General features: G+C 42.8%; 2 long non-coding RNA genes across 3 annotated transcripts in view; both read right to left on the bottom strand.

The window, feature by feature from the left end:
• Positions 1–19,934: 19,934 nt before the first annotated feature.
• On the bottom strand, positions 19,935–21,413 carry LOC126990932 (uncharacterized). Its single transcript, XR_007744929.1, has 6 exons — positions 21,290–21,413; positions 21,063–21,134; positions 20,869–20,937; positions 20,664–20,759; positions 20,407–20,463; positions 19,935–20,264 (listed from the first exon to the last, which is right to left on the bottom strand). It is a non-coding gene; the product is annotated as an uncharacterized LOC126990932 (long non-coding RNA).
• Positions 21,414–21,531: 118 nt separating this feature from the next.
• The window catches only part of LOC126990928 (uncharacterized), a 9,388-nt gene continuing 3,344 nt past the window's right edge, over positions 21,532–27,575 (bottom strand). The window contains exons 1-3 of one of the 2 annotated variants that reach the window (XR_007744924.1): positions 24,352–24,969; positions 21,816–21,896; positions 21,532–21,635 (exon numbers count right to left, since the gene is read on the bottom strand). This is a non-coding gene — a long non-coding RNA (uncharacterized LOC126990928). Of the gene's footprint in view, positions 21,897–24,351; positions 24,970–27,575 lie in introns of those variants that run through there. The other variant, XR_007744925.1, reaches the window with a different exon arrangement.

Below are 27,575 nucleotides of genomic sequence, written 5' to 3'. Positions count from 1 at the left end.
CAGTCTTGGCGCTGGCTTCGCTTAAGGGGCGGATTGTTATGTAGACTTTCACTGCGACAACTCAAACACTCTCTGCGTTCTTACTCCGAATTTAAGTGGAAACAGGACGAAATCTTCAAGTTTTAGTGCATACAAGCAGGCAGGAGTGTCTCTAGAGTGATTTGGTCGAGGATTCAAGGTAACTTATATAAAATAGCACCATGCGTGCACTTTGAAAACGTTGTGTAAAAAATGGCAAATTTGCGTAACTTTAGGTTGAAATCTTTACGTAAAATGAATGATAACTGTAGGATAGTGAAGTCCACAGTTTTACGTATTAGGAAACAAGAAATGTACGTTTAGTTAGTGCCTACATGGCAACTCAGCTCAGTTCCCGCGTCGCCTAACTCGCCTTAGGCACGCAGTCAGCTGGGCACTTCCCTCTGTAAAGGATTATCGCTGTCCTGCCTCTGTTTACTCTCCAAGTAAAGGACCTACAGTTATTCATCGTCTCTGTACCCTTCCCCACAACTGCAAGGATCCAGAGGACGATACAAGAAGACACAGAAGGCAGTGGATCGAGTGGAAGTGACGGAGGAGACACAAGATATGAGGACGCCGCGACCCCGTGGAGTAAACTGTGGAGGAGCCGTACTACGCCATCAGTGCAGTGACTCAGTGTTGTGTGCAGTGCAATGGTGTGTTCAGTGCAGTGTGGTAGTGAGGGGGCTGTTCACTACGTCCTACGGGGTCGAGTATGTGCATGGGGAAGGCCAACTCTGACCCGACTGAGCACTCTTTCGGCAAGCGCCGCACCATGTGCGGCGCCAACTACTGGACGAGCGTGCAGAACTTCATGGTGAGCAACAGGTTGGCCCAGCGCCTGCATTTGCTGAAGCTCGTCGGGTTCTTCCCCGGGGACGTGCAGGCCGACCTGGACCGGGCCAAGGCAGAGGAGAAGGAGGACGACGAGGTGATCTTGGCCCAGCTTGCCAGGGAGCTGGCCGACGACCACCCGCACCCGCCGACGGACGAGTTGCTCCTCGCCGCGGTCGGCAACTACGCCGGCTACCTGGCCAGGAAGGTCCAGGCCAACTCCTCTGTGGCCGAGTGCTGCAAGCAGGAGCTTGCCCAGCAGGAGGAGATGAAGATTACCGTGGAGCTCGAGAGGGGCGACCCGCCCTCTGTGATGTTCGACGCCCTGGTCGAGCTGGTCGACAGGGGAGAGCTGGAGAAGGGCCGGGCGGTCCTGAAGCGGCCATCTCCCAATGGCCCACATGGCGTCCTTCGATGTCGCTGTGGGACTCCCTGATGTGCAGGGAGGACAAGAAGGAGCGCAGGTTGAGGTTCCTCTCCTTGCCATGCGCCATAGGGACGGGTTCAGGCACCTCCTGGAGTTCCTGGCGGCCTCAGACCCGACCTTGCAGGGGTACAGGTGCCAGGAGGGCACAAACTGGCCAACACCATCTTGCCGCACATCAGCAGGTCCCTCTTCAACTGTTTCGGTGCTAATTTCTCCAAGGACGTGACCTCAGAAGCGAGGAAGAACAAGGCCTTGAAGCAGCCAACCGGCAGGAAGAGGAGCAGTATCGAGGAGGGCAGGAAGGAGACGGCGAGGAACAGGGACGTGTACAAGTCCAGGAAACTGACCGGGGCCCACAAGTCATAGGCCAAAAGGCTAAAGTGATTGTTCAGGGACGAGGGCCAGATAGCCGGCAAGACGTGCTGCGGCAATAGTGACATCGGAATTCAACCAAAATAAGTTGTGATTGTATATAGAAAAATGAATAGTTTGCTTTTGTTGAGTAAAATTAAGATGTTTCTGCATGCTTTCTTCAAGTATTAAGTTTCTAATGTGAAAATTAAGTGATTTATTAGATGTTAAAAACTTACGTAAAAAATTGCACTAAATAAAAAAAAAATAAGTAGCTATTTTGGGCAAAAACTTATAAGATATGCTAAATATTGCTATTGATTCTGAAAATATAAGTGATTATCTCTGCATTTGGTGATGTTTGTGCATCTAGCGTAAAATCTGAGGATTTTATAGCCTTTTTAAGTTTTGTTATACTTATATAAAAAACAATTAATCGGGATTTTATTAGGAACGACTTTGAATTTTTGATACCGCTGCTCATGGAGACTCATATATGCCTAAGGGAGGTGCCTGTTTTAGTTTCAGGTCGCTAGCTGCTTTGGTTTTGAAAATATTTAAATTTTAAATTTTTGAAAATCGGCCCCCTGCGAATCGGCCCCGCGCCCCGTTTCCCGTCAAGAGATTGTGAAGTCTATGATCAGTCAGACTTTAAAGGTCTGTAAAGTAAATTTGAAGCAGTACATCATGCATAGATAGAACATTCAATAAGACATTATATATACATACTCACTTTAAGTTGTCTCAACAGAGGGAAAGAATTAATGGATGGAGTAGCTACCACCAGTTACAAGTTGAGGTTGATCCAGCCCATACAGTAGCAGGATACGCTCTTCCTGAAATTAATTGTTACTAATGGTCTGTCTGTGCAAATTTCACATCACATCCTAGTAAAATTAATTTCCTAAGTTTGAAAACATTCTATCTGACCTCTTCAAAACTAGTTACTATTCAGTAACTGATAATTTACAGACAAAAGTGGTTTTACCACTACACACATGAAAACTACTGCAGCTATATTAACAGGCTTAGTATGCATATGGGAAGTAGAAATAATACCAGTGATGTTTCTGGCAGAAATGCCATAAAGAAATTGCAAACACTGCATTTTTAGCATAATGCATCCAAGTTAAAGAAAAATACATAGCTATATACATTTTCGTTGTCACTAAATTCATAACAGTATTGCATGTTAGTAGTACTATAAGGTGTATTTCTGTATTTTATTATTAATAACGCATCATAGATCACTAATAACAACACAAGTGAGAAGTGAAGGATCAAAACCCTCATGGTAATTGTGCCGAGTTCTCTCCCGACGTATTTACTGGTTTGTTTTTCTAACCGATCTAGGCGGTGGGCCAGAATAGGCGCTCGTGCACCCCCCCCACAACTTGACTTCACTTTGTTTTTCTGAAGCCTTATCATGTCCTGAACACAAAATCGAGACTTAACAGGAAAAAAGTTGGGATCCACTGTGTGTGGTGGGCCGATATGTGAGGGTACCCAAAATCGGGCAAATTGCGTCAGTTCCGCGACTCGATATTTTCTATATTTTCTCTTTGCTATTACTCCACTTGTATTTATTGTATAAACATGGTTATGGTGTCAAATTAAAGAGAATTGAGTACTCCTTACAATGATGTATGATATTTAAAGGTTGTAAACATTTATTGTAACTGCAAGATCATTTGTGTGCGGGTACCCGCCATTTTGAAACAATTTCTCCAGATCTGTGTTAAATTTTCCCACCATATTCTATATGACATTACAATGCTTGAATTGGACAAAGAAACATCATTTGTTTTTAATTTTAAAACTTAAAGAAGAAGAACTGCCCTTTAAAATGCTGTATCACATGTATAACTCGTATACAATACTCATCACACAAAAAAAAAACACTCGTACACCCGATTACAAAAACAAGAAGTGAACACTCCGTTTCGACACAATTTTTTGCAATTGACAGTGGTTCTTAATGAAGTTAAGAGTAATGGTATTTTCAACTTTAAACACTTTTCAAGATTTTGTGATATGACACTAGCCATGTATGTCCAATTGCGTTTAGTCTTCGTCATTGTCCGACACATCAAGGTCCGAGTTCACGTCATCGACGTCTTCAACGTTGTCATCATCATCTTCACTATCATCCCCAGTTTGTAGACGAACATCAGCCAGCTGAGCAGGAATATCCTCTCCTTGGAACCAAACTGGTTGCAGATGCCCATGTACCAATCTCCATCCATGTTGTTCTGGATCTGGGATGTCTGGGTTTGGTTGATGTGCCGACCGCCATATTGCGACTTGGTAGTTTACTCGGTTGACATGTTCTCTGAGTGTTTTCTTACAAGGAGGGAGTGATGACATATCTACATTTTTCAAAGATTCTACCCCTCCTTTAGAGCAGACGTCATTGATTTTTGTGTACCGGACAACGTTCACATCCCTAAGGCGTGGTTTTCCGTAGACAGCACAGGTGAACTCTTCCAGTTTTTGATGCAGCTGTTCCGACACAGACCAATCAACCCCAAGTTGGCTCAGCGAGTGTTCATATTCTGGTGATTTCTGGATGATTTTGAGTGGCTTCACTTTTCCATGACCTTTCAGTGCACTTGTGGTGTCACAGCCAGTGAAAGCATGCAATGCGAGCAGTGCTGTACAGTGTGTCTGTGTGTACTCCTGCGCCATGTCCGTGATGTTCACTATCTGCCGTTTGTTTCCAGTGCCAGTGTCGAATAGAACCACGATATCCTGGAAACTCCTTGCATAGTGGAGCAGGAAAAGAATATCACTGTCTGGGCTCTTGACTCTGGCATATTTGTGTCCTTGTCTTTCCGCGTACTCGATGTACAGAATGATCCTCGTGTCGGTTTCTTTTTGTTCTGAGTGCAAGTCGACTATTTCTGTTATGGTGACATTCTTTCCGTCTGTGGAGGAGAGAAGGTAAGCTTTACCATGGGCAAAGAACGTCAGTTCTTTCCCGCTCATGTCTGCTGCATACCCTCAGTGCTCCACTGTGCAAGTAGTAGATCTATCAGTTGGTTTTGTTCTCATAGTTATCAATAAATGCTTTCCAGTCGGCTGGTTTATTGTTTGAATGACATCATATTATAAGCTTTTCAGAGACGCCTCTTCTTCGCCGTTCAGTTGACTTGACGGATACTTCTTTGTATGTGTCTGTGCTGAATACACAGTCTCCATCTGGCAGCATATTGAATATCTTTCTACAGATCTGTCGGAAATTCCCGGGGACTTCAGTGAGGCAATAGAACAGCACATTACCATCCACTATGGTCAGCGTCTCTGTGATTGGAGGAAGCGGAAGCTTTCTTTGTTCTCACAAAGTTTGTGCAATGCCTTAGACTTGTCAGTCTTGACCAGAAAGTGCCCTGGGAGTCCGATGCTATAGGGTATCGTTGTCAGAGGGTAAGCCATGAGATCTTTCAACCAACTGTATTCCCTGTTGCTGGGATTGGACCAAGAAGTAGAAGGCGCTGTTCGATTGTTCCTTGTATTGCATCATCCGATTCTGTGCTGCGTTTAGTTTGACCTTCTTGTTGATGTCCTCGAATGACTTCAATTTCAGGGACTTCACAGGTTGGAAGAAGTCTTTCCCAGTTTCCAAGCGAGCCGCCACAAATTCTTCACGTGCTTTCTGTCCAGCTTTCTCCGCGTGCAAAATATCACTGGCTATATTCTCAGGGACTACGGCACCCGACGACAGAACAACCAATAGCTCTTTCATTTCCACATCGAAGGGATTCGTGAAGCAGCGAAAAGCAGCAAGAGCTTGTTGCACAGTCTTCTCACTTTTCCTTATTTCTGCATCAGTCAGGTCCCGGTGTTTGGTTTTGCTCAAGTCCTCCTTCTTCAAACCTGCCATCTGAAAGGTCACGTCGGCATACTGAGATCTTGCGTGCGTTGTCCTCACCCATCTCTGATAGGCATTGTAATTGGTCAGAAGACCAGTTACGCCAACTCCACCAGACCTTGACTTCGCGTGACGCATAAACGTTTCCTCCATAGTCTTGTCAACTGGGGCGCGGTTCCCTGGTATGAAGGATCGTGCGACACTGATGGCACCCAATTTCAACAAGTGAGTTGCTCCTGGGTGGGAATTCTCTATGTTTGCGAGATATAGAGAGAAGAAGGTCAGGTACCTTGCATAGTTATGTCCTCCGAATGAAAAAGAATCTGCCATCATGTGCATAGTATGCGCATAGAGATGGAAATTGTTCTGCTGCACGGCCTCCAGCAAGGACTGCACCAGGGAGACATGGTCCATGTAGGACATCCAGAAGGATGCAGTTTTCCCAAGGCTTCCATCCCGAACTTCCGCACGAAAATCCATGTAGTCCTTGATGTACTGATCAAGACTCTCCTCCTCCAAAATTGCTCCGATTGTGTCTGGATTAGACATTTCAAAACGAGTCGAGCTTCTGAAGTGCATCCGGCGTCAACGAAGCGAAACAGGAACCTTCTTGTCTCTGTTTGTGGAACTTTTCCAGGAGTAGTCGTTCAAGTGCCTCTTTTATTACTTTGTGGCAATGAAGCGCTCTCTCGTAGTGTTTGCCAGTCAAGACCCCTTCCAGTGAACCAGACGCAATAAGACCTGCTTCAATGAGGACATCAGAAAACCCGGAGCCTCTCAGCTTCTTCCCAATCATTTTGAAGTAAGCACCGATGAGATGAAAACTGCCGATCAGAATAATGTGCTTGTCGTACCTCTCTCCAAATCAGTGGATAAGCCTTCATACAGACTCCTAGATCAAATGTGGTTATCACATACATTTGGTTGACCTCACTTGTTGCCTTTTCTGCGCACTTCAAGCACTCTGCTACTGTTTTGTACTCGATGATGGGTTTGGGAATGACGGGATAGTAGTCAATCGTAGTGAGTCTACTTGGAGTGATTCCCAGTATTCTTAGTATGTAGCATCACTTGTTCAGGAGATTCTGCAAATAGAAGAACATTCGATTTAAACACATTTGTGAACACCAGTGATTTTATTGTCAATCAAAAGATAATTTAACACAAATCCGGGGAATTTGTTTCGAAATGGCGGGTACCCGCACACAAATGATCTTGCAGTTACAACTATTTGTTTACAACCTCTAAATATCATACATCATTGTAAGGAGTACTCAATTATCTTTAATTTGACCCCATAACCATGTTTATTCAATAAATACAAGTGGAGTAACAGCAAAGAGAAAATATAGAATAATATCGAGTCGCGGAACTGACGCAATTTGCCCGATTTTGGGTACCCTTACATATCGGCCCACCACACACAGTGGATCCCAACTTTTTTCCTGTTAAGTCTCGATTTTGTGTTCAGGACATGATAAGGCTTCAGAAAAACATAGTGAAGTCAAGTTGTGGGGGGGGTGCACGAGCGCCTATTCTGGCCCACCGCCTAATCGGGCACAAGCCTTCACACACCCGTAAAACAGAAACAGAAAGTGGGGAGAAGTGCCACCTAGGTACCCTCTAACATAAAGTGAAATACCTTTCGCCTTATTGTGCCGCTTCTGCGTCTGCCATGCTTCATTGATTCTGTTTTTGCCAGCACCAGCAAACTTGGGGACCTGGCAGGAAAGTGAGGTTTTAGGGTGTGGGAAGCCAAAAAGGGCAAATTTGGCAAGACTCAAAAAGTCTATGGTAAATAAAAAAAAAACTTTTTTTTAAAGGCTCCCCAAAAGGAAAACCATCATCTATGGAAGTTTCCCAATAATGTAGTGCCTCCGTGGTGCAGTGGTCAGCATGCCTGGCTACAAATCTGCGGGCCCAGTTTTCGGGTTCGATCCCGGCCTGGGCAGTCGGCGTACAGCCCACCCAGCTGTTCATCCATCCCTTTCGGGTTGGTCGATAAACGGGTACCTGGGGAAACCTGGGGAAGGTAAACTGTGGAAACCGGATGTCATTCCCTGCAGCCATGTGTCCCGAGATAACGGGTTCTTACCCACCACAGGCTCCAAGGGCTAATGGGATGGAGATGAGTGCCAGCCACGCGCAGCCACTGCGAATACACCCACTTTACCTTTTTTTTTACTTAACGTTGCCTATTCTAACATCTTGGAGTACTCTATTTCATAATTACGGTTATATTCTACTTTAGCTATATATATCACAACATTACCATGCATTACATGTACTTGGTGATGGTAGGTTATCTCAAGGTATCATTTAATGTTACGTTAAGTTTGAGAGTCCCTAGGTTACGCACCAAAATGACTCAGTTAGGTCAAGTTAAACCCAAGTCCTTAAGTTGCATGGCCAAACGACTATCGGTTAGGTTAGGTAGAGGGGACGAGGGCGTGAAGCCACCAAATGGTAGGTTGTCGAGGGGGCGCAGTACCCCAGATAGGCAAGGGGGGTCGGGGGGACGGGGGCGTAGCTCCGGATATGTTTTGAATTCAATGTTTACTTTACAAATCTCAAGTCGGGTGGGTCGATGGGAGCGCCGCCCCCCAATAGGTAGGGTGGATCGAGGGGCACAGCCCTCCGTTAGGTAGGGTGGGTCGCTGGGAGCGCAGTCCCCTCATGGGGTACTCTAGGCTCATAGCGTTGCCACCATTGTATGATCGAGGATTTTCCCTAGATAGGATTTTCCTTGTTTGGGAATTTCTCTAAAAAATGTTATAGTTTTCACAGTAGACTTTTGGGTCTTGCCAAATTTGCCCTATGTGGCTTCCTCCACCCTAAAACATCGCCTTCCCGCCACGTCTTAAAGTTTGTTGGTGCTGGGAAAACGAGGAAAAAAACAAACCAGTAATAACGCCGAGAAAGGACTCTACACTTTTACCCATAATGACTACTTGAACAAGGAAGGGGGTGGCAAACCCTTCCTTCCATTTTGGCAGGTAATTTCTGGAAAGGTTAGGTTAGGAAATCTTGGGTTTGGTTAGTGAACAATAATTAAGGCAATCATCTAAACTTTGTATATACTTGGCCTAAAATATTTTGCAGAATTATTATAGCAGAGGTCAGATTAGGATTTTCGGGTTGAAACTACTTTCTTTTTATAGATTTCGATGTGCTATTTATAAATTGGCAATTTTTTGGTTCGTAAAAAAAATACTTGCCCCTCACCACCACCCCAATATTTCGAATCAGGTTAGGTTAGTGGGTTGGGTTTGGTTTGGTTTTGTTAGGTTATTTTAGGTTAGGTTAGGTGGGGAAATGAAAAAAAAATTGCCTTCGCCCTGTAATTTAGGTTAAGTTAGGTAGGATAGGTTATTTTAGATTGTTTTAGATTAGGATTCATTAGTTTTAGTGGTAGTATTTTACTTTAGCTACACCAAAAGATTACCTTACCTACGGCCTTGTTTGCCTTACTGGAGTCTTACATTATGGTTAAGGTTTCTATAAGTGTCCCCGCCGGGTCTCTATCCCCATTACAAGGTAAGATATTGCATTAATTGAATTAATATTTATCTTACTTTACGGGGTTCTCGAGTGTAGAGGTGTTAGACCTGTTTAATAAATGGGTGTCTTATTGACAAAAGAGCTTCGGCCATGTATTCAAATATAAATAAGCGTTGTTCATTACCCCAAAACCGTGGCAAGACGGCCAGGTAGGCGAGTGATATGTGGCGTTAGGTTATGTGCACCCGACTATCCCTTGATGTTAGTTTAGCGTTCCTTTTGACCCCCCCCCCCCCCGACATGCGAGGCACAAGGCCGCCAGCTAAAGTATTAAAAAAGAGCATGTCGGGGGAGCATTAGGAACGCTAAACTAACATCAAGGGGTAGTCGGGTGCACATAACCTAACGCCACATATCACTCGCCTACCTGGGCGTCTTACCACGGTTTTGGGGTAATGAACAACGCTTATTTATATTTGAATACATGGCTTATGTGAGGTTTTGGAAGAAAATAGACCAAAATTAAGGCGCCGGAGTTATACTGGACCTTTACAAAAAAAAAAAAAAAAATACCTACGTTTTCCTATCTGCGGGTTCATATTATAGTTGAGGGACATTTATAGACCTCCCTCAACTATAATATGAAGCCGTAAATAGTTTATTCTGCTGGTGTAGCTAAAGTAAAAAATTACCGTTTTAGTTAGGTTAGGAGGGAGGAAAATGAAAATAATTGCGATGGAAAAAATGGCCAAATTTATGAAAAAATGCACATCAATATCTGATGAAAATAGCTGCCCGTTTGTGGTGCGGGCAGGGTTTTCATAGATTGATTGATTGATTGATTTGGGATTTCCTTCGTGGCGCCGCAACATCTTGGGTCATATGGCGCCGGAGTGCGTAATAAAATGGAAAGCAAATTAGTAAAATAATCTTAGTTTAGAAAAATCTATCCATGGACCAAAGTATGTTGAGGGGTATTAAAAAGTGTTCTAAAATGGTCCATTAGAATAACTTCAGCGTTTAAAAGACTACAGGAGATGGAGAACGCCCACCTCCCGCAAATACCCCATGACGTCATATCCCGGGGTGAGCACCTTTTCCCCCAGCATTAGGGAGAGGGAAAAATTTCCATCTACATGACACCGGGAGAGGTACTGCTCACGCAGGTCCTGCAGACTGGGGCACTGACCAGCAAGTGCCGGACAGTCATGGGGACCAAGCAGTCGTCGCAGTAAGGCTGCACACCCCGAGACATGAGGAAGCCTTTGTGTAGCGTGTGTGACCCGTCCTCAGGCGGGCCAGAACGGTTTCCGTTTTGCGACACTTTATGTGGGAGTAAGACCACGGACGTCTTGTTCTGGTCGTGACTTCCCCATCTTGGTGGTGGCAGTCATATCCTCCCATCTGGCCTGGCACACGCTATCAGCGGTGGCTCGGATGTTAGGGTACAAGTCTTGCAGGGAAGTGGGCGAAGGTGAGGTGCAGCAGCAGGGACAGGTTGGTAGCTGCCGGCTTGGCCAGCCGATCGGCCTGCTCGTTCCCCTGAACCCCTACATGGGCCGGGACCCAGCAAAGGCCACCCGACTACCTCGACGGTTTAATAAGTAAAGCCATTCTAAAATCGATAAAATAAGGGGATGAAAGTAATCACGGGCCGCTATAGCAGCCAGTGCGCTACGAGAGTCGCTATAAACAGTAAAGGAGTTCTGGGGGAGACTAAACATAATTTTTAGAGCTAGTAAGATATCTGAAGTTTCAGCCGTAAAGAATGAAGCCACTCTAGGAAGGCTAACGCACAGGCAGAAGGTGGAAAGACGACACTGAAGCCTGCTCCAGTGTCCGACTTAGACCCATCCGTATAGACGGGAACAGAGCCCTCGTGAGAAGAGAAGTGCTCTAAAATAAGGACTGTGCTGTGTAACAGGGAGGGAGCTCTTTTGGTCCGTTATAGGTCTACACACTTCTACGCTGGGAAATGCCAATAGCCCACCCTTGGGATGCGGTGGGGACAAACAGTGAATGGAGGAACTGCCCAGGCTGCCATAAGTGACTGCACCCTATATCCAAAAGGTTTAGGGAAACTCGGCCGAGCGTCATACACGCGAGAGCGAGAATCTTGGGAGGCGGTAACACAAGGCACAGAATCTGGAAGGCGGTGAGTCCGATACCAGCATCTCAGCATTAAAGACCTCCGGCGCAGGTCCAAGGAATGCATGCCGGCATCCACTAACATACTAGCAATCGGACATGACCTAAAGGCTCCTGTTGCAAGACGGACCCCAGCATGATGCACAGAGTCCAACATACGGAGACGAGCATCCGACGCAGATGAATATATCTCGCACCCATACTCCAGTTTCGGAAGTATAAGTGATCTGTGCAACATGAGGAGGGTCTGGCGATCCGCACCCCAAGAGGTATGGGCTAAAACTCTAAGGTGGTTAATTGCCTTCAAACAAGTTGCCTTGATATACCGGAGGTGAGGGACCCAGGTCAGCCTTGCATCGAATATCAGCCCAAGAAATCGGGTCTCCTCCACACATGAGATTCTGCGACCGTAGAAGTATAGGTCTGGGTCCGTGGACTCCATGAATACGGCAGAAGTGCATGGCCACAGTCTTAGTTTGGGAGAACCGAAAACCTTGAGTTTCAGCCCACGTGGATATCCTGTTAAGTGCCAACTGTAATTTTCGTTCTTTCTATCAGTGACATCCTGGATCCAGAGACTGAGATGGACAGGTCATCGACATACAAACTCCCTCGGACTCCTTCTGGTAGTACACTAATAACGCTGTTGATGGCCACGGCGAAGAGAGTAACACTGAGAATACTCCCTTGCGGCACACCATCTTCTAAAAGAAGAGCATCAGAGTGCATGTCTCCAACCTCACCTCAAGAAACGATTCGATAAAAACTGTTTGATAAAATCGGAGTCGGCCACGAAGACCAAACTCATGGAGGAAAGTAAGATGCCATGACGCCAGGCAGTGTCATACGCTTTTTCCAAATCAAAGAACACTGTAACTTGGTGTTGGTTGGAGGCGAAGGCCTCACATATAGATGACTCCAAAGATAGAAGGGCGTCTGAGGTGGATCGCATTTTGCGAAAACCATATTGTACTTGTGATAAACTATTCCCTGTATCTATTTACCAGTTGATCGGCCCTTTCACCATCTTCTCCATAACCTTGAAAAGGCATGAAGTGAGTGATATGGGACGGTAATTTGTTGCCTGCCGGTGGTCCTTTCCAGGCTTAGGGATTGCAATAACGGCAACGCTCCAGGAAGACGGATAATCACCGGTATACCAAATTCTATTAAAAAGAGACAATAAAAACATAAGTGATTCGTCAGGAATATGACGTAAAAGGAGTATGGGATGTCATCGGGACCTGGTGACGAGTCATGGCACTGGTTTAGAGCTGAACGGAGTTCAAGACTAGAAAAAGGGCATTATACGACTCGCCGTTATTAGAAGCAAAACTGAGGCCAGCAGACTCCAAGCGCCGACGATGGCGTCCTGAAGGAGATGTAGTGTCTTTCCTAGATACATTTGTAAAATGTTGGGCAAGGACTTGAGCAGCTGCAATAGGTTCGGCCACGTTCCTGCCTGCTTCTGACAGGACAGGAGGGAAGGGACGGTATATTTCCCCAGAGATTTTCCTCACTCGTTTCCATACCTGCGCTAGGGACGTCTCCTTGTTTAGGTGGATACGTATGCCTTCCGATGAAGCACGACGGGCCTCTTTAAGGACCCGTCGGGCATGGGCACGCGCCCGTTTGAAGGCTTCTAAGTAATGTGGATCTCCACGATGTCGGCAGAGGCGTGAGAAAGCGGCTCGTTTTGCCTTCACAGAAGCGGCGCACTCAGGGTCCACCAGCATGGGACGTCTGGGAAAGTGACCAGACGTCTTTGGAACTGCTAATATGGCTGCCGAGTGTAGTAAGGTAGTAAAATATGCCACCGCTTCGCCAGTGCTGCTGAAGTCATCTAAAGACCGTGCAGTGGAACTTAGCTGTTTGAAGAGTTGCCAGTCTGCTTTATCTATACGCCAGCGTGGAGGCGAGTGCGTGGTTCGCCCTTGGCTGACGATAAAACAATAGGAAGTGGTCACTTCCATGCAAGTTCGGTAAAACCTTCCAGTTGAAATCTAAAATAATATTAAAAGAACACAAAGACACATCGATAGCCGTAAAAATACCCGTTTGGCTATGGAAGTGCGTCATATCTCCAGAATTAAGAACTCCCAGTTCCTCATCTTCTACCACAGATGCCAGCATCACGCCTCGAGGGTTAGTGGTGCAGTCTCCCCACAGTGGATGACGGCCATTCATCGCCTAGTAAGAGGAAAGGGCAGGAAGATCAGCGATCAAGTTATCAAGATCCTCCTCTCTACATGAGCGCTTGGAGGAAGGTATAAGCTGCAAACTGTGTACTGTCGTGGGAGAAAGAGCTGGATGCTGGACCGCCTGGAAGGGAGCTGACAACCTTACGCGTGAGAAAGGGATATCACGGCGGACCAGTATGGCACTGCCGCCACGATTCCCTTGGTCTTGTAGAGGATAAGAATATAAAATATGGTAACCAGGAGGCCCAAAGGAGTACTTTCTCCTACCATGGTCTCCTGAATGCAAATGCATACTGGGGAATAACGGGCTATAAGACTGAGCAACTTTTCCCAATTGGCACGCAGACCACGACAGTTCCACTGCACAATATTGAAGATGATTACTTAGTGAGGTGCTTTGGGGCTCTTCCGGAGAGGAATCGCCCTGCACCTACTGGGTTCCTTTTAAAGGGCCATCACCTTCATTAAAGGACCCTTGGTCCGAGCTGTAGCTGGTTGCGATACCATATGTACCGCAGACCGATTGGCAGGCTGGGGCATTCAACTACCCTCCTGCCCGCGACTGCTGCCGGCGTCTTCTCTCCCGCCTCTCCCAACCGTCCGCCACTCTGAGGTAGCAGCAGAGGAGGAGGAAGCAGAGGAGGTCCCCGGAAAGACTCTCCGGAGGTTGAGGCCACGGGCGCCGGCAGCGACGCACCTGTAGCCTGAGCACCAGCAGACTCCGGCCCACAGACAGCCGGAGCAGCTGGCGCAGGGGCGGCGGCAGCAGCCGACGCCCGGGGTACCTCCGGCGATCCTACAACTGGCGCCGGAGTTTGCAGCTTGGTAGGGGGAGTCTCATCGAGAGACTCCTAACTGCGTGAACGTTTCTGTTGTTGTGGCTCTGTTCGGAGCGGGACACTATTTGGTGTGATTGCAGGTAAAGGCGTCGACACAGACACGACGGGAGCTGCAGGGCACGACATATCCTGGGAGGTTTGAGACGGCGTTGAGCGTGTGACTGGAGAACTGAGGCATAGGTTCTACCAGGACTAGACAGCCTGGTAAGGGCGAGTCGCTTTGCCTCTACAAAGACAATTTCTCTTTATTTCGAATGGTAAGCACCTCTCTCTCAAATCTAAGGCGATCACACTCTTTCGATGAAGCTGGATGGGGCTCGGCACAGTGGTAGCACCGAACAGGGCCTGGCACTCCTCACCATGGTCATCCCTACCGCAGGTGACGCATACTTTAGGGAGACCCTTCTGCAGGCGGCGGCATGTCCGAGTCACATGTCCATATACCTGGCAATGGAAACAACGTCTGGGGTTTGGGACATATGGTGTCACGTGAAGGTTTAACCATGCCAATTTACAGTTCTAGGGAGCTCTAGCCGATTAAAAGTTATGAATAGTGTGGGTGTGGGTGTCAGTGCTCCTTCTTCTTTCTTGTGGACACGCCTCACCGCAACAGCGTCATACTCCTCGAGTTCCTTAACCAGGCGCTCCTCCGAGTAACGAAGGAGGTCTCTTGAAAATACCACGCCGCGCGATTGGTTCATGGTAGCATGGGGGCATATGATACTGCAGCCCCTGGAACTGAGGTGAGGGCACGGAGTCTTTCACTCTCTTCAGGAGAAGAGACTTCCAAGAAGGCTGCCATCTCCTGCGGAAGCATCTTCGGCTCTCTGCCGCAAGTCTTGGACAAGTTCACGGTGGACCTCGAAATGTCGAGATCATTAACAGATCGACCATCTAGGACTTTACGGTGATGTATTTGTCATAGGATACAGATTCAACAGACCGGGCAGGACCTCAACTTGAGAACTCTGCGAGACTGGCATTCTTTGGTCCCTGCTTCCGGCTCTTGGTCCGGGAGCCACCGGTCTGGGGATTAAGAAAGAAGAGGCAGATGCTTTAGTGCTACTCGGAGCCTGAAACGGCTCCAGGGTGGCGATGAGGGAAGGCCGAGAAGAGGTTTCCGGGGACGGTCGGAGGTCAGTAGGGATGTAGGCCGAGGTAAATTCAGGGATTTAGATGCCATAAAGGTGACAATTATTTCACCTCCCACCCCCCAACCACCACGGAGCCCAACATGGGGAGGCTAATGCTGGAGCAACAGCTCACAGCAGCCTCAGGGGTAGTGGGGGAAGTATACGTGGCAGCTGCCTGGTGTGAGGCGGCAGCCGCGGGACCATTGCGGTGCCCACCAGACAACAGCCACTTGACCCTAGCCAACGCATGACCAGCCGATTGATAGAGCGGGGCCACACAAGACCACCCGTCTTACCCCAACCCTCCCGCCAAAGGAGCGTGTTGTCCACCGAAGGGAACTACACCCTGCCCCGCGGTGGACTCAACTCCCAGACGAGAGGGCGCGGGGAGTGTACGGGACGCCACGCACGGCAAACACGTGGGGAGGCTCAGCCATGCCCTTGATGGTAGTCGGGCAGGCACATACGTCACCACTGGTAAGCCTCCATTACCAGTAGTGACGGGGGAGTGTTTAGTCCACTCTGGCCGACAAACAGCAAGCCCTACAGAGGTGGACGGACCACCTAAGTAGGTGGTGCTGCCGACCAGGCTTCAAGCCCCGCTACCACGGCAAGGAACTCCCCTCAGCGGGGGGGTTTTCATAGCCCCATTTTTTTTTATTTATTTTTTTTAATTTTTATAGTGGCATCTTTTGAATTTTTGTTTCATGTGCAACTAGTTAGGTATCATGGTGACATTTAGGTAATTTTAAGCCACTAGATGATTGACACAATACAAACCAGAGACGGATCCAGAAAACTGAAGCCTGAAATTGTGTGTGTGTGTGTGTGTGTGTGGGAGGGGGGGAACCTGCGTGGACAAAAGTGAACGCAGGAAGCCCATGCACGGCTCCCTGATCCTTCCCTGACTGGGCCCTCCTTGCCTTGAAAAAAGTCTCCTTAATTTTTTTACCAGCTGATTGAGAATTGGGCGCTGTGAGCCCCCTCCGGAATTTTTATTTTATAAATTGTTAAGGCATTTTGAGGCATAGAGTTGGGGCACACGCCGGCTCTGATACCTACCCACCTGGGAACTTTTTTTTAAAAAAAGGGCTTAGATTTTTTACCAAATCATTGAGAATTTTTTACAAACTCAGACCACCAGTGTTTGAGTGTTCGTATTGGTACTACAAATGTTTGTACATACTTTGGGTGTATAGCACACTTTCCAGCCATTTCTTCAGTTTATAGTCCTCTGTTCTTTTAAAAAATTTCCGGGCTGGCGTGCTAGCCATTGTGGGGTTCCCTCGGGAGCCCAACCAGGTAAGAACCACTCCACTCAGGCCCCACCCCACTCCACTCCACCCCGGTAGGGTCATCTCTGGATAAGAGGTGACGAGCACACCTATCACTACCGTAGGGCAGACAGGCGTCTTTCTCGCACAGCCGCTGCAACTCACATAGCCCCTAGAGCAGATGAAGAAACACTCGATCTAGGACTAGATTCACTGCCGCCTAAAAATTCTTGTCCAACACTCTCTCCAATCACGCTCTTCCTTTCCTTGTACACTCCACTGACATCCTACACTTTGCCCACAGGTAATCCTCACACTTGAATACATCACTACATACCTGCTATTTGCTAGCACAGCCACGAAAGGCTCCAAAACAGCCTGAGACTTCCTGAAGTGTCCCTGTCTTTCCCACAGTTTTCGCGCCAACGGCCGAAGCTGGCACGTACATGGCAGACCATCCGAGCAGCGCGTTGCGCAAACTCCCTCGCCCTATTATTTTAGCTTACTATGGTGATAATTCCTTAATATATTCCAACAATGCTACCCTGAAATCTATTTCATAATACATAATATGATTACTTTGTGGTTTGCCAGCATTTACGGACAACAATAGAGAAAAATTCAAATTCAAATTAAAATAATTTATTGATGTAAAGAAAATAAATACATCAGAGAGAGAGAGAGAGAGAGAGAGAGAGAGAGAGAGAGAGAGAGAGAGAGATGAATACTCAATTTAATCTCCGTGTTTCAGTGACTGCATGGTGCATTGCCTGGCGGCCGGGTAGACTATTTGATTTAGCGGGCAGCTCAAAATTTTGTAGCCTATATATATGTATGAAGGTTGCGAATATATGGATTATCATTAGTAGGCTACAGATGAAATATAACAACTAAAATTAATCAAGGTGGATGTATAATGTTCTGGACTGACCTTATTTTTACTATTTTATTTTAAATTTAATGTTAACAAAAGTATATAATTAACGCCCAGAATGCCATTTTTAGTAATGTATTATCACGTGAATTCAAGTACCAGATTTATGCGTGTATAAAATTACTAAAGAAATCACGTGATTTCTTTTTCCAGTTATTCACGTGAATCTGGTAACCAGTTATCCATGTGGAAAAGACGTGGAAATTTAGTGAATACTTGCGTACTCAAGATTTCGCCAGAAATCCATGAATAATCCACATCGAATTCACGTGCCGTGCCCATTGGGTTAGTATACTGTGGCAAGACTGCATGAGGGATAAGGAGGAGGATTACTGAACACAGAATGACATGCAGAACCACAGGACAAACAACTCGATGGTGGGGCATGCTGAAGAATATGGCCACCTGCCAGAGTGGAACGCAGTGGAGATCCTGCTCGGGGTTAGAGTAAAGAACGACCCAAACAAATCTACGTCGTCACCACGTGACGGTCACGTGGCGCTGTTGTTGTAGGGACGCTATATTTCTACGTGAATTTCACGTAGATGTGTCGACACGAATCGACGTGGAAAGAACGTCGAAATGCACGTGAAAAAGTCCCTTGAATTCCACTTGTGAGCACTTACTTACTTTATATATATATATATATATATATATATATATATATATATATATATATATATATATATATATAAATATATATATATATATATATATATATATATATATATATATATATATATATATATATATATATATATATATATATATATATATATATATATATATATATATATATATATATATATATATATATATATATATATATATATATATATATATATATATATATATATATATATATATATATATATATATATATATATATATATATATATATATATATATATATATATATATATATATATATATATATAATATATATGTATAATATATATGTATAATATATATGTATAATATATATAATTGTCATGGAAATAAAAAGTCTATACTTGAAATGAGAAATTTATTTTAGCAAAAAAAGTACCATTCAGGAGATGAAGACTACATGGGAAGGAGAATGATGGACATGGAGTTGCAGGGCAGGCACCGGTGAGGGAGACCCTGCTGCGCTGGCAGGACGAAGTGAAGGGGGGCATCAGGGAGAGGCAGCTGGAGGAGGAGATGGTGGTGGACCGGAAATGTCAACAGAGGAAGAAGAAGACTGCAGCCATGGCATCTTCTCGTTTCAACTGCGGCTAGTCAGAGGAATTTGATGACTCTTCTACAAAATGCTCACGTCTCTTTTGCTCAGGTTCCTGGGAAGAAGCTTACTCAGCACACGCGACACTGCAGCCACAAGTTATATATATATATATATATATATATATATATATATATATATATATATATATATATATATATATATATATATATATATATATATATATATATATATATATATATATATATATATATATATATATATATATATATATATATATATATATATATATATATATATATATATATATATATATATATATATATATATATATATATATATATATATATATATATATATATATATATATATATATATATATATATATATATATATATATATATATATATATATATATATATATATATATATATATATATATATATATATATATATATATATATATATATATATATATATATATATATATATATATATATATATATATATATATATATATATATATATATATATATATATATATATATATATATATATATATATATATATATATATATATATATATATATATATATATATATATATATATATATATATATATATATATATATATATATATATATATATATATATATATATATATATATATATATATATATATAAGGAGCTGTGGTTGTGTGTGTGTGTGTTCACTAATTTTAAAAATAAAGACTTCTTACTAAGTTGAGAGGGAATAGCAAAACTGGAGAAATGAGGATCAGAACTCACCTTGTATTTTGGGCCACCTTTCCTCTTAGGAGCATGCTTCAGTGCCTCACTAATTTGATGCTCCACTGCAGAGGTTTTTGCTTCTTTGTAGGTTCTCATGCATGCTCTTTGGGTAAAGAAACCAAAGCATATGAATGTCAGACAAATTTTGTTTTAGTGTCAAGCATAGGACACACTATTTTCATAACATTACTACATATACTGCTTTGAGTCAGATGAAAACAAGCAATTCTGCACACTTACTGATGATAACTTTGCAGATGGAAGATCACTAAATGGTAGCTTCCTTTCTTTCCTTTGAGGCTGTAAACGACCACACGGAATTAGTTCCAAGCTTTTTAAAATCCTCCGACAGCATCGCCAAGGCTGTGCCTCCAAAAGATGACAAATACAGTGTCTGCAACAAATAGTAGGACCATAAATACAAGAAGATATGATTCTTCAAGACAAAAATAATCTTATATCAATATTCAAAATATCATGAAACTTTCTCATATTCAAATTTATACATTTTTATTTTACCAAATTCCTTTTGAAAGATTGATCAGCCAATTTAGAGTTTAGGTCATCCAGTTCCTCCAAGCTGCTTACTGGAGCTGGCAGTACATCCTCCACATCATCCCCTAGCCCACTGGAAGAAGACTGTAGGCAGCTTAACATCAGCCGCTGGTTTTCCTGGATTGTCTTGAAGTTTGCCATTACAGCGCTCTTGAACTCTGCATCAGGAAGAAAGATTTTCAGTCACAAAGTAATATTTCTAGAAGGTTGATTGTTACTGTCACTGGCAGACTATGAAAAAAAATGCAAGTTTTAATTTTTAAATACACTTAATACGTAAACAATGAAGGCATGCTCTACCTGCAAACTCTGTCTGTGAAACAGGTACAAGTTCTGTTGCACCTCGGTCTGATGAAGCTGTCAGAAATTTAATGTGTATAAGCACCTTGTGTGTGTGTGTGTGTGTGTGTGTGTGTGTGTGTGTGTGTGTTTCTGTTAATTTCATATATCAGCATTGCAGTTTAGGTCTACCCTGAGATGAGGTGAATGAAAATAAATCACTTTGTATAATCATAAGGATATGGATTTCGTTTACATATCATACAAATTAAAATTACCTGATGTGTATTTTTTTTTCAAATCTTGTGCGTTAACATGTATTATTTCTGAGGACCGTGATGAGGATCTGGTTTTGAAGGATGCATCAGACCATTCTGTAGGGAAAATGGTAATAAAAATAATAGTGGAACTTATATAACTACTATGGTGAAAGTTTCCCCAAAGACAGAAATTTGTAAATACAAGCTTTGTTGTCATACATACCTGGGGAGGAAAATCTTTCATGAACAACTGAGTGTTTGGTATGATGCGAGCTTGTTTTGGAAAGTCCAACTGAAAGGTATTTGGGTAAAAATAAACTTTTTGTTTTGGTTCTTAACTCATGGAATTGTGAACATATTCGCACACATACTGGCAAAAGTTTCGTGCAATATAGAAAAAAAAAAAAACATGCTTACCATTTAGGTGAGGAGATTGTGGCAGAACAGCTACAGATGGAGTGTGGGAGAACTCAGGATTATCGCCTTCATCTGTATAAGTTTACGAGCATACTAGTCATTTTGAGTTTGTCTTGTTGTCATAATGAATTAATTAAGGACACATATATGAACAAACCATTCTGTTCAATTGCCAGCATAAGCTATTACAAACCAAAGAATATAATAACGTATAAGAAAAATCTTACCATCAGCTTCATCTGAGAAGTCATATCTAGCAGGCTTTTTGGTAGCTCTGCTTTTTGGACCTTCAGGTTCTGTTTCAACATTTGACGAAACCTCTGATCTCCTGGACAGTTCCTGTGCCTTGCTGTAGTTTTCTGTGGCGCACAAAAATTTACGTATGTAGTTTAAATTTTCATACATGGCATTACAAGCATAAAATTATTCAGATGTTAATAATAATTTACACCTGTCATACCTGCAGATGAAAATCCTTATCTCGTATGAATTCCATTTTTCTTTATCTGGGATTTCTTCCTTTTTCACCTTGGCTGCAGCACCTGCCCTTGGAGGCCAGTAACAAAACAGACCCTGAAATTAAAAGATTAGCACACTGTTAATATCAACGATGCATATACAAAACCAAGATTTATATTTCAAGTACTTATATCTTAACTGTCAGAGAGTATTTGTATAACGAGCAAGATCATCTGTCTGTTACTCCTTAAACCCGTTAGCATGCACCATCAACATCTTTAAAGGGAAACTCACTTTTTCTTTATGCATTATCCATGACTTGGGAACAACTTCAACTGCCTTTTCATCCAGAAACTCCACAACTACAAATGACATCTGTTAAAATATATTTAAAATTAATGATACATTTCCATGATCACAGGCAGCAAATTCTACACTGTAACCATTTAACATTCAAACTTTTCTACTTAAAAGTTTCCTCACCTGATAGTTTTCAGAATTCATGCAGTATTGCTAGGATTTTTGTGTGTCTTCCACTTCTACTACTATGTACCATAATTGCCTTTGTTTTTAGGTCGCTTTTTTTAATAAATTTCATATAACTTTTTGCTGTATTTATCTGATAAACTCCAATAATCTTGGAATCACATGGGTCATTAAATGCTGATTCTGTTCTGTTGTACACTCTGCACAGTATTTTCTGGTTTCCTTCATCATCTCTTTGGTGTGATAAGGCCACTGCTTCACAACAAGATGAATCATCCAAAATATATGTATTGTCAGGTTTGTTAGTGCAGATGATTTTCTTAAACTTTGCAGGTTTCATTTCACCTGGGTCATTCTCCAGTTCATGAATTCTTTTTACAACTTGTGATAAAGCATTTTTTCCTGATCTAACCATTTTCTTCAGTTTATACAGATAGTTCTCAAATGGAAATGCTGCACAGACATCCAAGCTTCCAAACCAACCAGCATCTTCTGCAAGGTGAAGCATGCTATGGACATTGTACACTAAGAACTCATTGCCATAGAGTTCCCGACCTCGTTTAACAAAATACACCAGTAGTTGGTGAGCATAGCCCTTATGCATCTGAATAAGTCTTGGTGACACAAGAATGCACAGAGCAACAGAAAGAGTCATAAAATGAGCATAAAGGTCACCTCTTAGGCTGCCTTTAAGAACAAGTTTGCCAGTATACAACAAAAACTGTCTGAATTCGGTTGCCTTCCATCTGTCAATTTCCAGAAGGCTTCTAGGTTTTCGTGCAAAGTTGCTGGGGACAAACTGTTGCATTTCTAAGAGTTTCTTGTTGATTTATTCAACATGCCTCTGCATAATCCTAGTTTCTTTTTTTCCTTTTATCCATATCAGGAGTAAGCGCCTCATCACACCAAGGCAGGCTTGATGCATGTAATCTATTGGAAATGATTTTATTAGATCCACAGGAAGAGCTGTAAAAGGGGAAACCCCACAATGGTGCTCTTCTTGAATCTGGTCTCTAAATGACTCATTAGTGCGCAAGACAATATTATCAATTTCCTGATAGGTAAGCCTTCCATACCAAACTCCTTTTTGTGTACACTTATCGCATCCATAGTAACCTGAATATTGTTTAGTGGCTTTAACCATTGCTCTTGCAGGGGCATCACAAACGATGCTTTTCAGTGTTACATGTATTTTAAACTCCTCATACTGAATGCCATGCTGCAGTATGTCATTCAGCTCTCTGATCGTGTCATTCAAGAAATCTAAATTGCATGGCTTTGACGATCCACACGTTAAAGCGACAGGAAAGACAGTTACTGGCTGAATCATGATAGCACACAGCACTGGCCACATGCATGTGTTTGAGCTTTTAAATAGTGGAAGGCCATCAATATTGAGGGACACTTCCAGATTTTGTGTATTTTGTTTTGTTTGTCGAGTGATATTTTCAAAATTTTTAGTAATGATTCTTTGAGTCCCAAATAAATGTAGCTCATTCCAGATTTGTCTTCAATCTTTCACATTTCTTTCAGTTTTCAATAAGGTGCGAGCAGATAAGGTAGAGAATTATACTATTTGATCTTAATAGCTTTAGCAAATCATCAGCAGCATTGTGTTTTATTTGGTGTTTATTTATCCAAGATATTAGGTCACTTGAAATATTTCTTCCTTCATCTGATGACAATGAATCAGATGAATAAAAAGGATTTTCTTCAATCAAACACCATGTTTCATCACCATCCTCACTACTTTCTGTACTATGTGGTGCTACATCTTCCACAGACAAGTCCTTCGCATTTTCTGAAGAGTGAATTATATCTGCACATAAATCAACAGAATCGTTACTGTCACTGCTACGGTCTTTTGTTGAACATGTTGCAATTTTTTTTGCAAATCTTTTTCTAGCTATCCAACTTCTCTGATATTGCTTTCGTTTTTCCTTTCGATCCATTTAAAACCTGGAAATCAAAGAAATGCACTAGTTTCATACTACAGATATTAGTTACACTGAAAAAAAGTTGGGTGAGATAAAAACAAATATCTTTTATGACTTAAAAAACATTAATGACGGAAGACGCATTGATTGCTGTACAGATTTAGGGTCAGCTAGTGGCCGAAGAATCTTTTGGATATCGATAAAATTCATTGGGGTGTCATTGAAGTATCTTTGAACATCATTGGTGTTCATTGGGATAACACTGGGTTAACTGAAGGCAAAGTAAGTAAAAAAATTATAGATGTTAGTCTACATGTTAACTACTTTAATTGTAATGCCCATGCATGTGTGTATGTGTGTGTGTGTGTGTGTGTGTGTGTTCATAGTGCTTAAATACAAAACATTACCTTAAAAAAACTCGTTTACTTGAAACCAGAATGGCAGGCAGGTACAGAAGCAAGGGCAAGTACAGCTACACCAAGGATTATGGCATTCACACCCTTGGGATATGTAGTTAATTATGGTGGAAATTGTATTCTGCAGCTCCAGAGAACAGCTGATGCGTAGAATGACGTATGTGCCATCAAATGATACACTAATGTCCATTGCAGGGATCCCACTGTTTGAAGCTGTTGTCTTTGTCATTCTGTCAGTGGAAAAAAAAAGACTTACAAGTTCCTGGATTCTTACTTTATAATGCCATCCTCTTATTATAGATAAAGCTACTTACTGTCTGTCAGGCCTAAAAACCTCCAATATATAAAAATTACATAATTACACCTCAGCCGCGATGTTACCAGGCCACACACAGACTACGTGACAGCTATACACTTATATAATTCCAACCGCGCACTTAAAACACCAGAATATAAGTAAACTAAGTGAAAATGTGTAACACTAAATCACACATAAAAACCACATGTGATTACACCAAAATTATGTTAGATAACAGCTAGCCAGACCACGTACGTGACGCCTCTACACACTTAAATGCTTACAAAACATGCACGCACTTAAAAAATCATTATGGCATTCACACCCTTGGGATATGTAGTTAATTATGGTGGAAATTGTATTCTGCAGCTCCAGAGAACGCTTTAAAGTATTACACTACTCTATATATCGCATGAAAACCAATTATACCACCAAAATTACGTCAGATTACAACCAGGCAACGTAAAGTACCATTATATAAGTAATCTAAGTTAAAAAGGTTTAACACTCCTGTAAATCACACATACAAAACCACTACTACACCACCAAAACTACGTTAGATTACCCTCATCAGCCATGGTATAAGTCAGCAAGGACAGACAAACAGGTACCAATCATGTACTAGAATATGGAAGCTTATGCGAAAATATATCCCACGACACGTTAATTTCACCTTCTATATGTAACTTTTGCACGTTCTATTTAAGCCTTGGACACCCAGACTAAGTTAGAATGGTGAATAATGACATGGAAAGTGTAAAAAATTGTGATACATGGCGTGCATTGTTAACCCACGCTGTTCCCTTCGCCACTACATTTTTCATCACATTTCACCAACACACCTTTACAGGGGATGATCTGCCGCTCCACCTAATCCCTGAGCACTTAATGTCATGTGTAGGAAAGTAATAAAGGTGGGGGAAAGGTGTAAATGACGCAAAAAAAGATAAAAACTCACCACATTATCCGTGGCATGTAAAGCACATGCAGCAAGGCGGGCGGAGGAACGTGCGCGAGAGTTGTCATGATCGAACACTTTACAAACTATTAATGTTTATTTCTGTCATATTTATATATATTACTGTTATTCTTTAGTGTTTACTGCATCGTTTTTAAATTACACTGATTTGTTTCTCTCGGAATTTCGTATTTAACGTGGAAAGTATTAACATTCAAAGCACAAAAAGTGCATTAAACTGTTTTAGGTGGATGGCCTTCGCAACGTGGATACTACGTGGCTCTTACGTGAAAAAAAAAATTCACCTTATTTCATTACAGTATATTTAGTTAGGTCATACATCACGGGAAAACAAAATATTAACATTGAAAACACAAGACATGCCTTAAACTTTGTTAGGTGGATGGAATTCGCGACGTGGATACTACGTGGCCCTTACGTGAAATAAAAAATTCACCTTATTTTCACCATTACGTCACGTGAAAATTACGTAGTGTGTTTGCTGGGGAGGAAGACGGTGAAAGTGGCACACATTTCCATAGAATGAAACACTAATCACTAGGAGGGACTGCTGAAGACTAGTCATTGTCACTATGAGTAGGACTCAGGACAGCCAAACATTGTCACAAACAGTTCATGGGTCGATGGCAACGATGGACTAATGGCAAGCCTCGGTTCCCAGGCCACCCGCAAGATGATCCAATGTAGGGGATATAAGCAGCTGCACACTTCAGTCGCTTCTACCTGCTCATTGACACGGAGGGGTTGGTCAGATCCACTTCTCCGCCTCCCCAGCCATACGAAGGCCACTTGACTATTGCCAGCGCACACCAGCCGTACCTGTGCCAGGCTCTACCATAGTCCTGTCCCCCACCGCAGAGGCAAAATGTAACAACAACAACAACTTGTACCTGCTCATTCTGAGGACGACTGTAAGTCAAAATATAAAGAACAAATTACTCCTGCCCAATCTTGGGTTTCCCTGCACCATCATACAACTAACTTGTCACACACTGTCACTACAATGACTGTTGTGAGTCCTGTGGGAGCAGCTTCATATCTAGGATCTATGACATTTCTATGGAAAGAAAGAGGGGAAAAAATTATTCACTATTTCAAACAAATTGAATACAAAATACACATGGGTAATATCACGCAATTACATACTAGATAATACTGCATTAAGTCACTGAGCCACAGAAGTGGTCCTCGTTATAGCATCATTTAGGCATACTTGTGGGGACAGTGGACCTATTATTAGTCCCAACCACATATGGGGTCGTCAAAATTCCATCATTAATGATTTCATAATTAACCTTAGGTGGCCCTACCTATTTGCATCCAGGCCTTACTGGGGGCATGCCTATCATATAGTAGTAAAGAAATGGCCTATATTTATGTCTTATGTATTGTTATGTCACTATTTTGCTGAGTAATATAAGACATGAAAATTAGGCATTTCCTTACTATTTAATGAGGTGAATATTGTTACACATAACTTAATACTCATGAAAAGGATAAAATGGCTGGCACAGCGTGCTAACCAACCTTCAAACAATGACGGCTGCAGTTGAGACTGCCTAGAAGTTTTACTTTTGTGTCACTGATCTCACATTCTTACAAAACCTTCCATCCATCCATCCATAGCCTGACATCTGTTCCCAAATTGGAGCTCCCCACGCCATGGCCCAGAGTAGCAGACAACCACACGAACTGTGTGGGCGACCACTTCCCATTCTGGGCCATGACACCATAAGGGGGGGTAGTCATGGTACAGTGCTCAGCATTATCATTGAGCCTGTGCCACAAGTGGGACTATAAACGTTAGAGGAGAATGGGCAGGTCCCCAGCCTAGCGCCACCTTCAACAGCAGAGATGTAGAACAAGAGAAAGACTTGTCTGACTCAAAGCATATGGAAATTTGTTATATGCCGATGTGCTCTATATTGCAGGTCAAAT

Source organism: Eriocheir sinensis, unplaced genomic scaffold (genome assembly GCF_024679095.1).
Source record: "Eriocheir sinensis breed Jianghai 21 unplaced genomic scaffold, ASM2467909v1 Scaffold226, whole genome shotgun sequence".
NCBI classification, from domain to species: domain Eukaryota; kingdom Metazoa; phylum Arthropoda; class Malacostraca; order Decapoda; family Varunidae; genus Eriocheir; species Eriocheir sinensis.
This window is presented reverse-complemented; position numbering and strand designations above follow the sequence as displayed.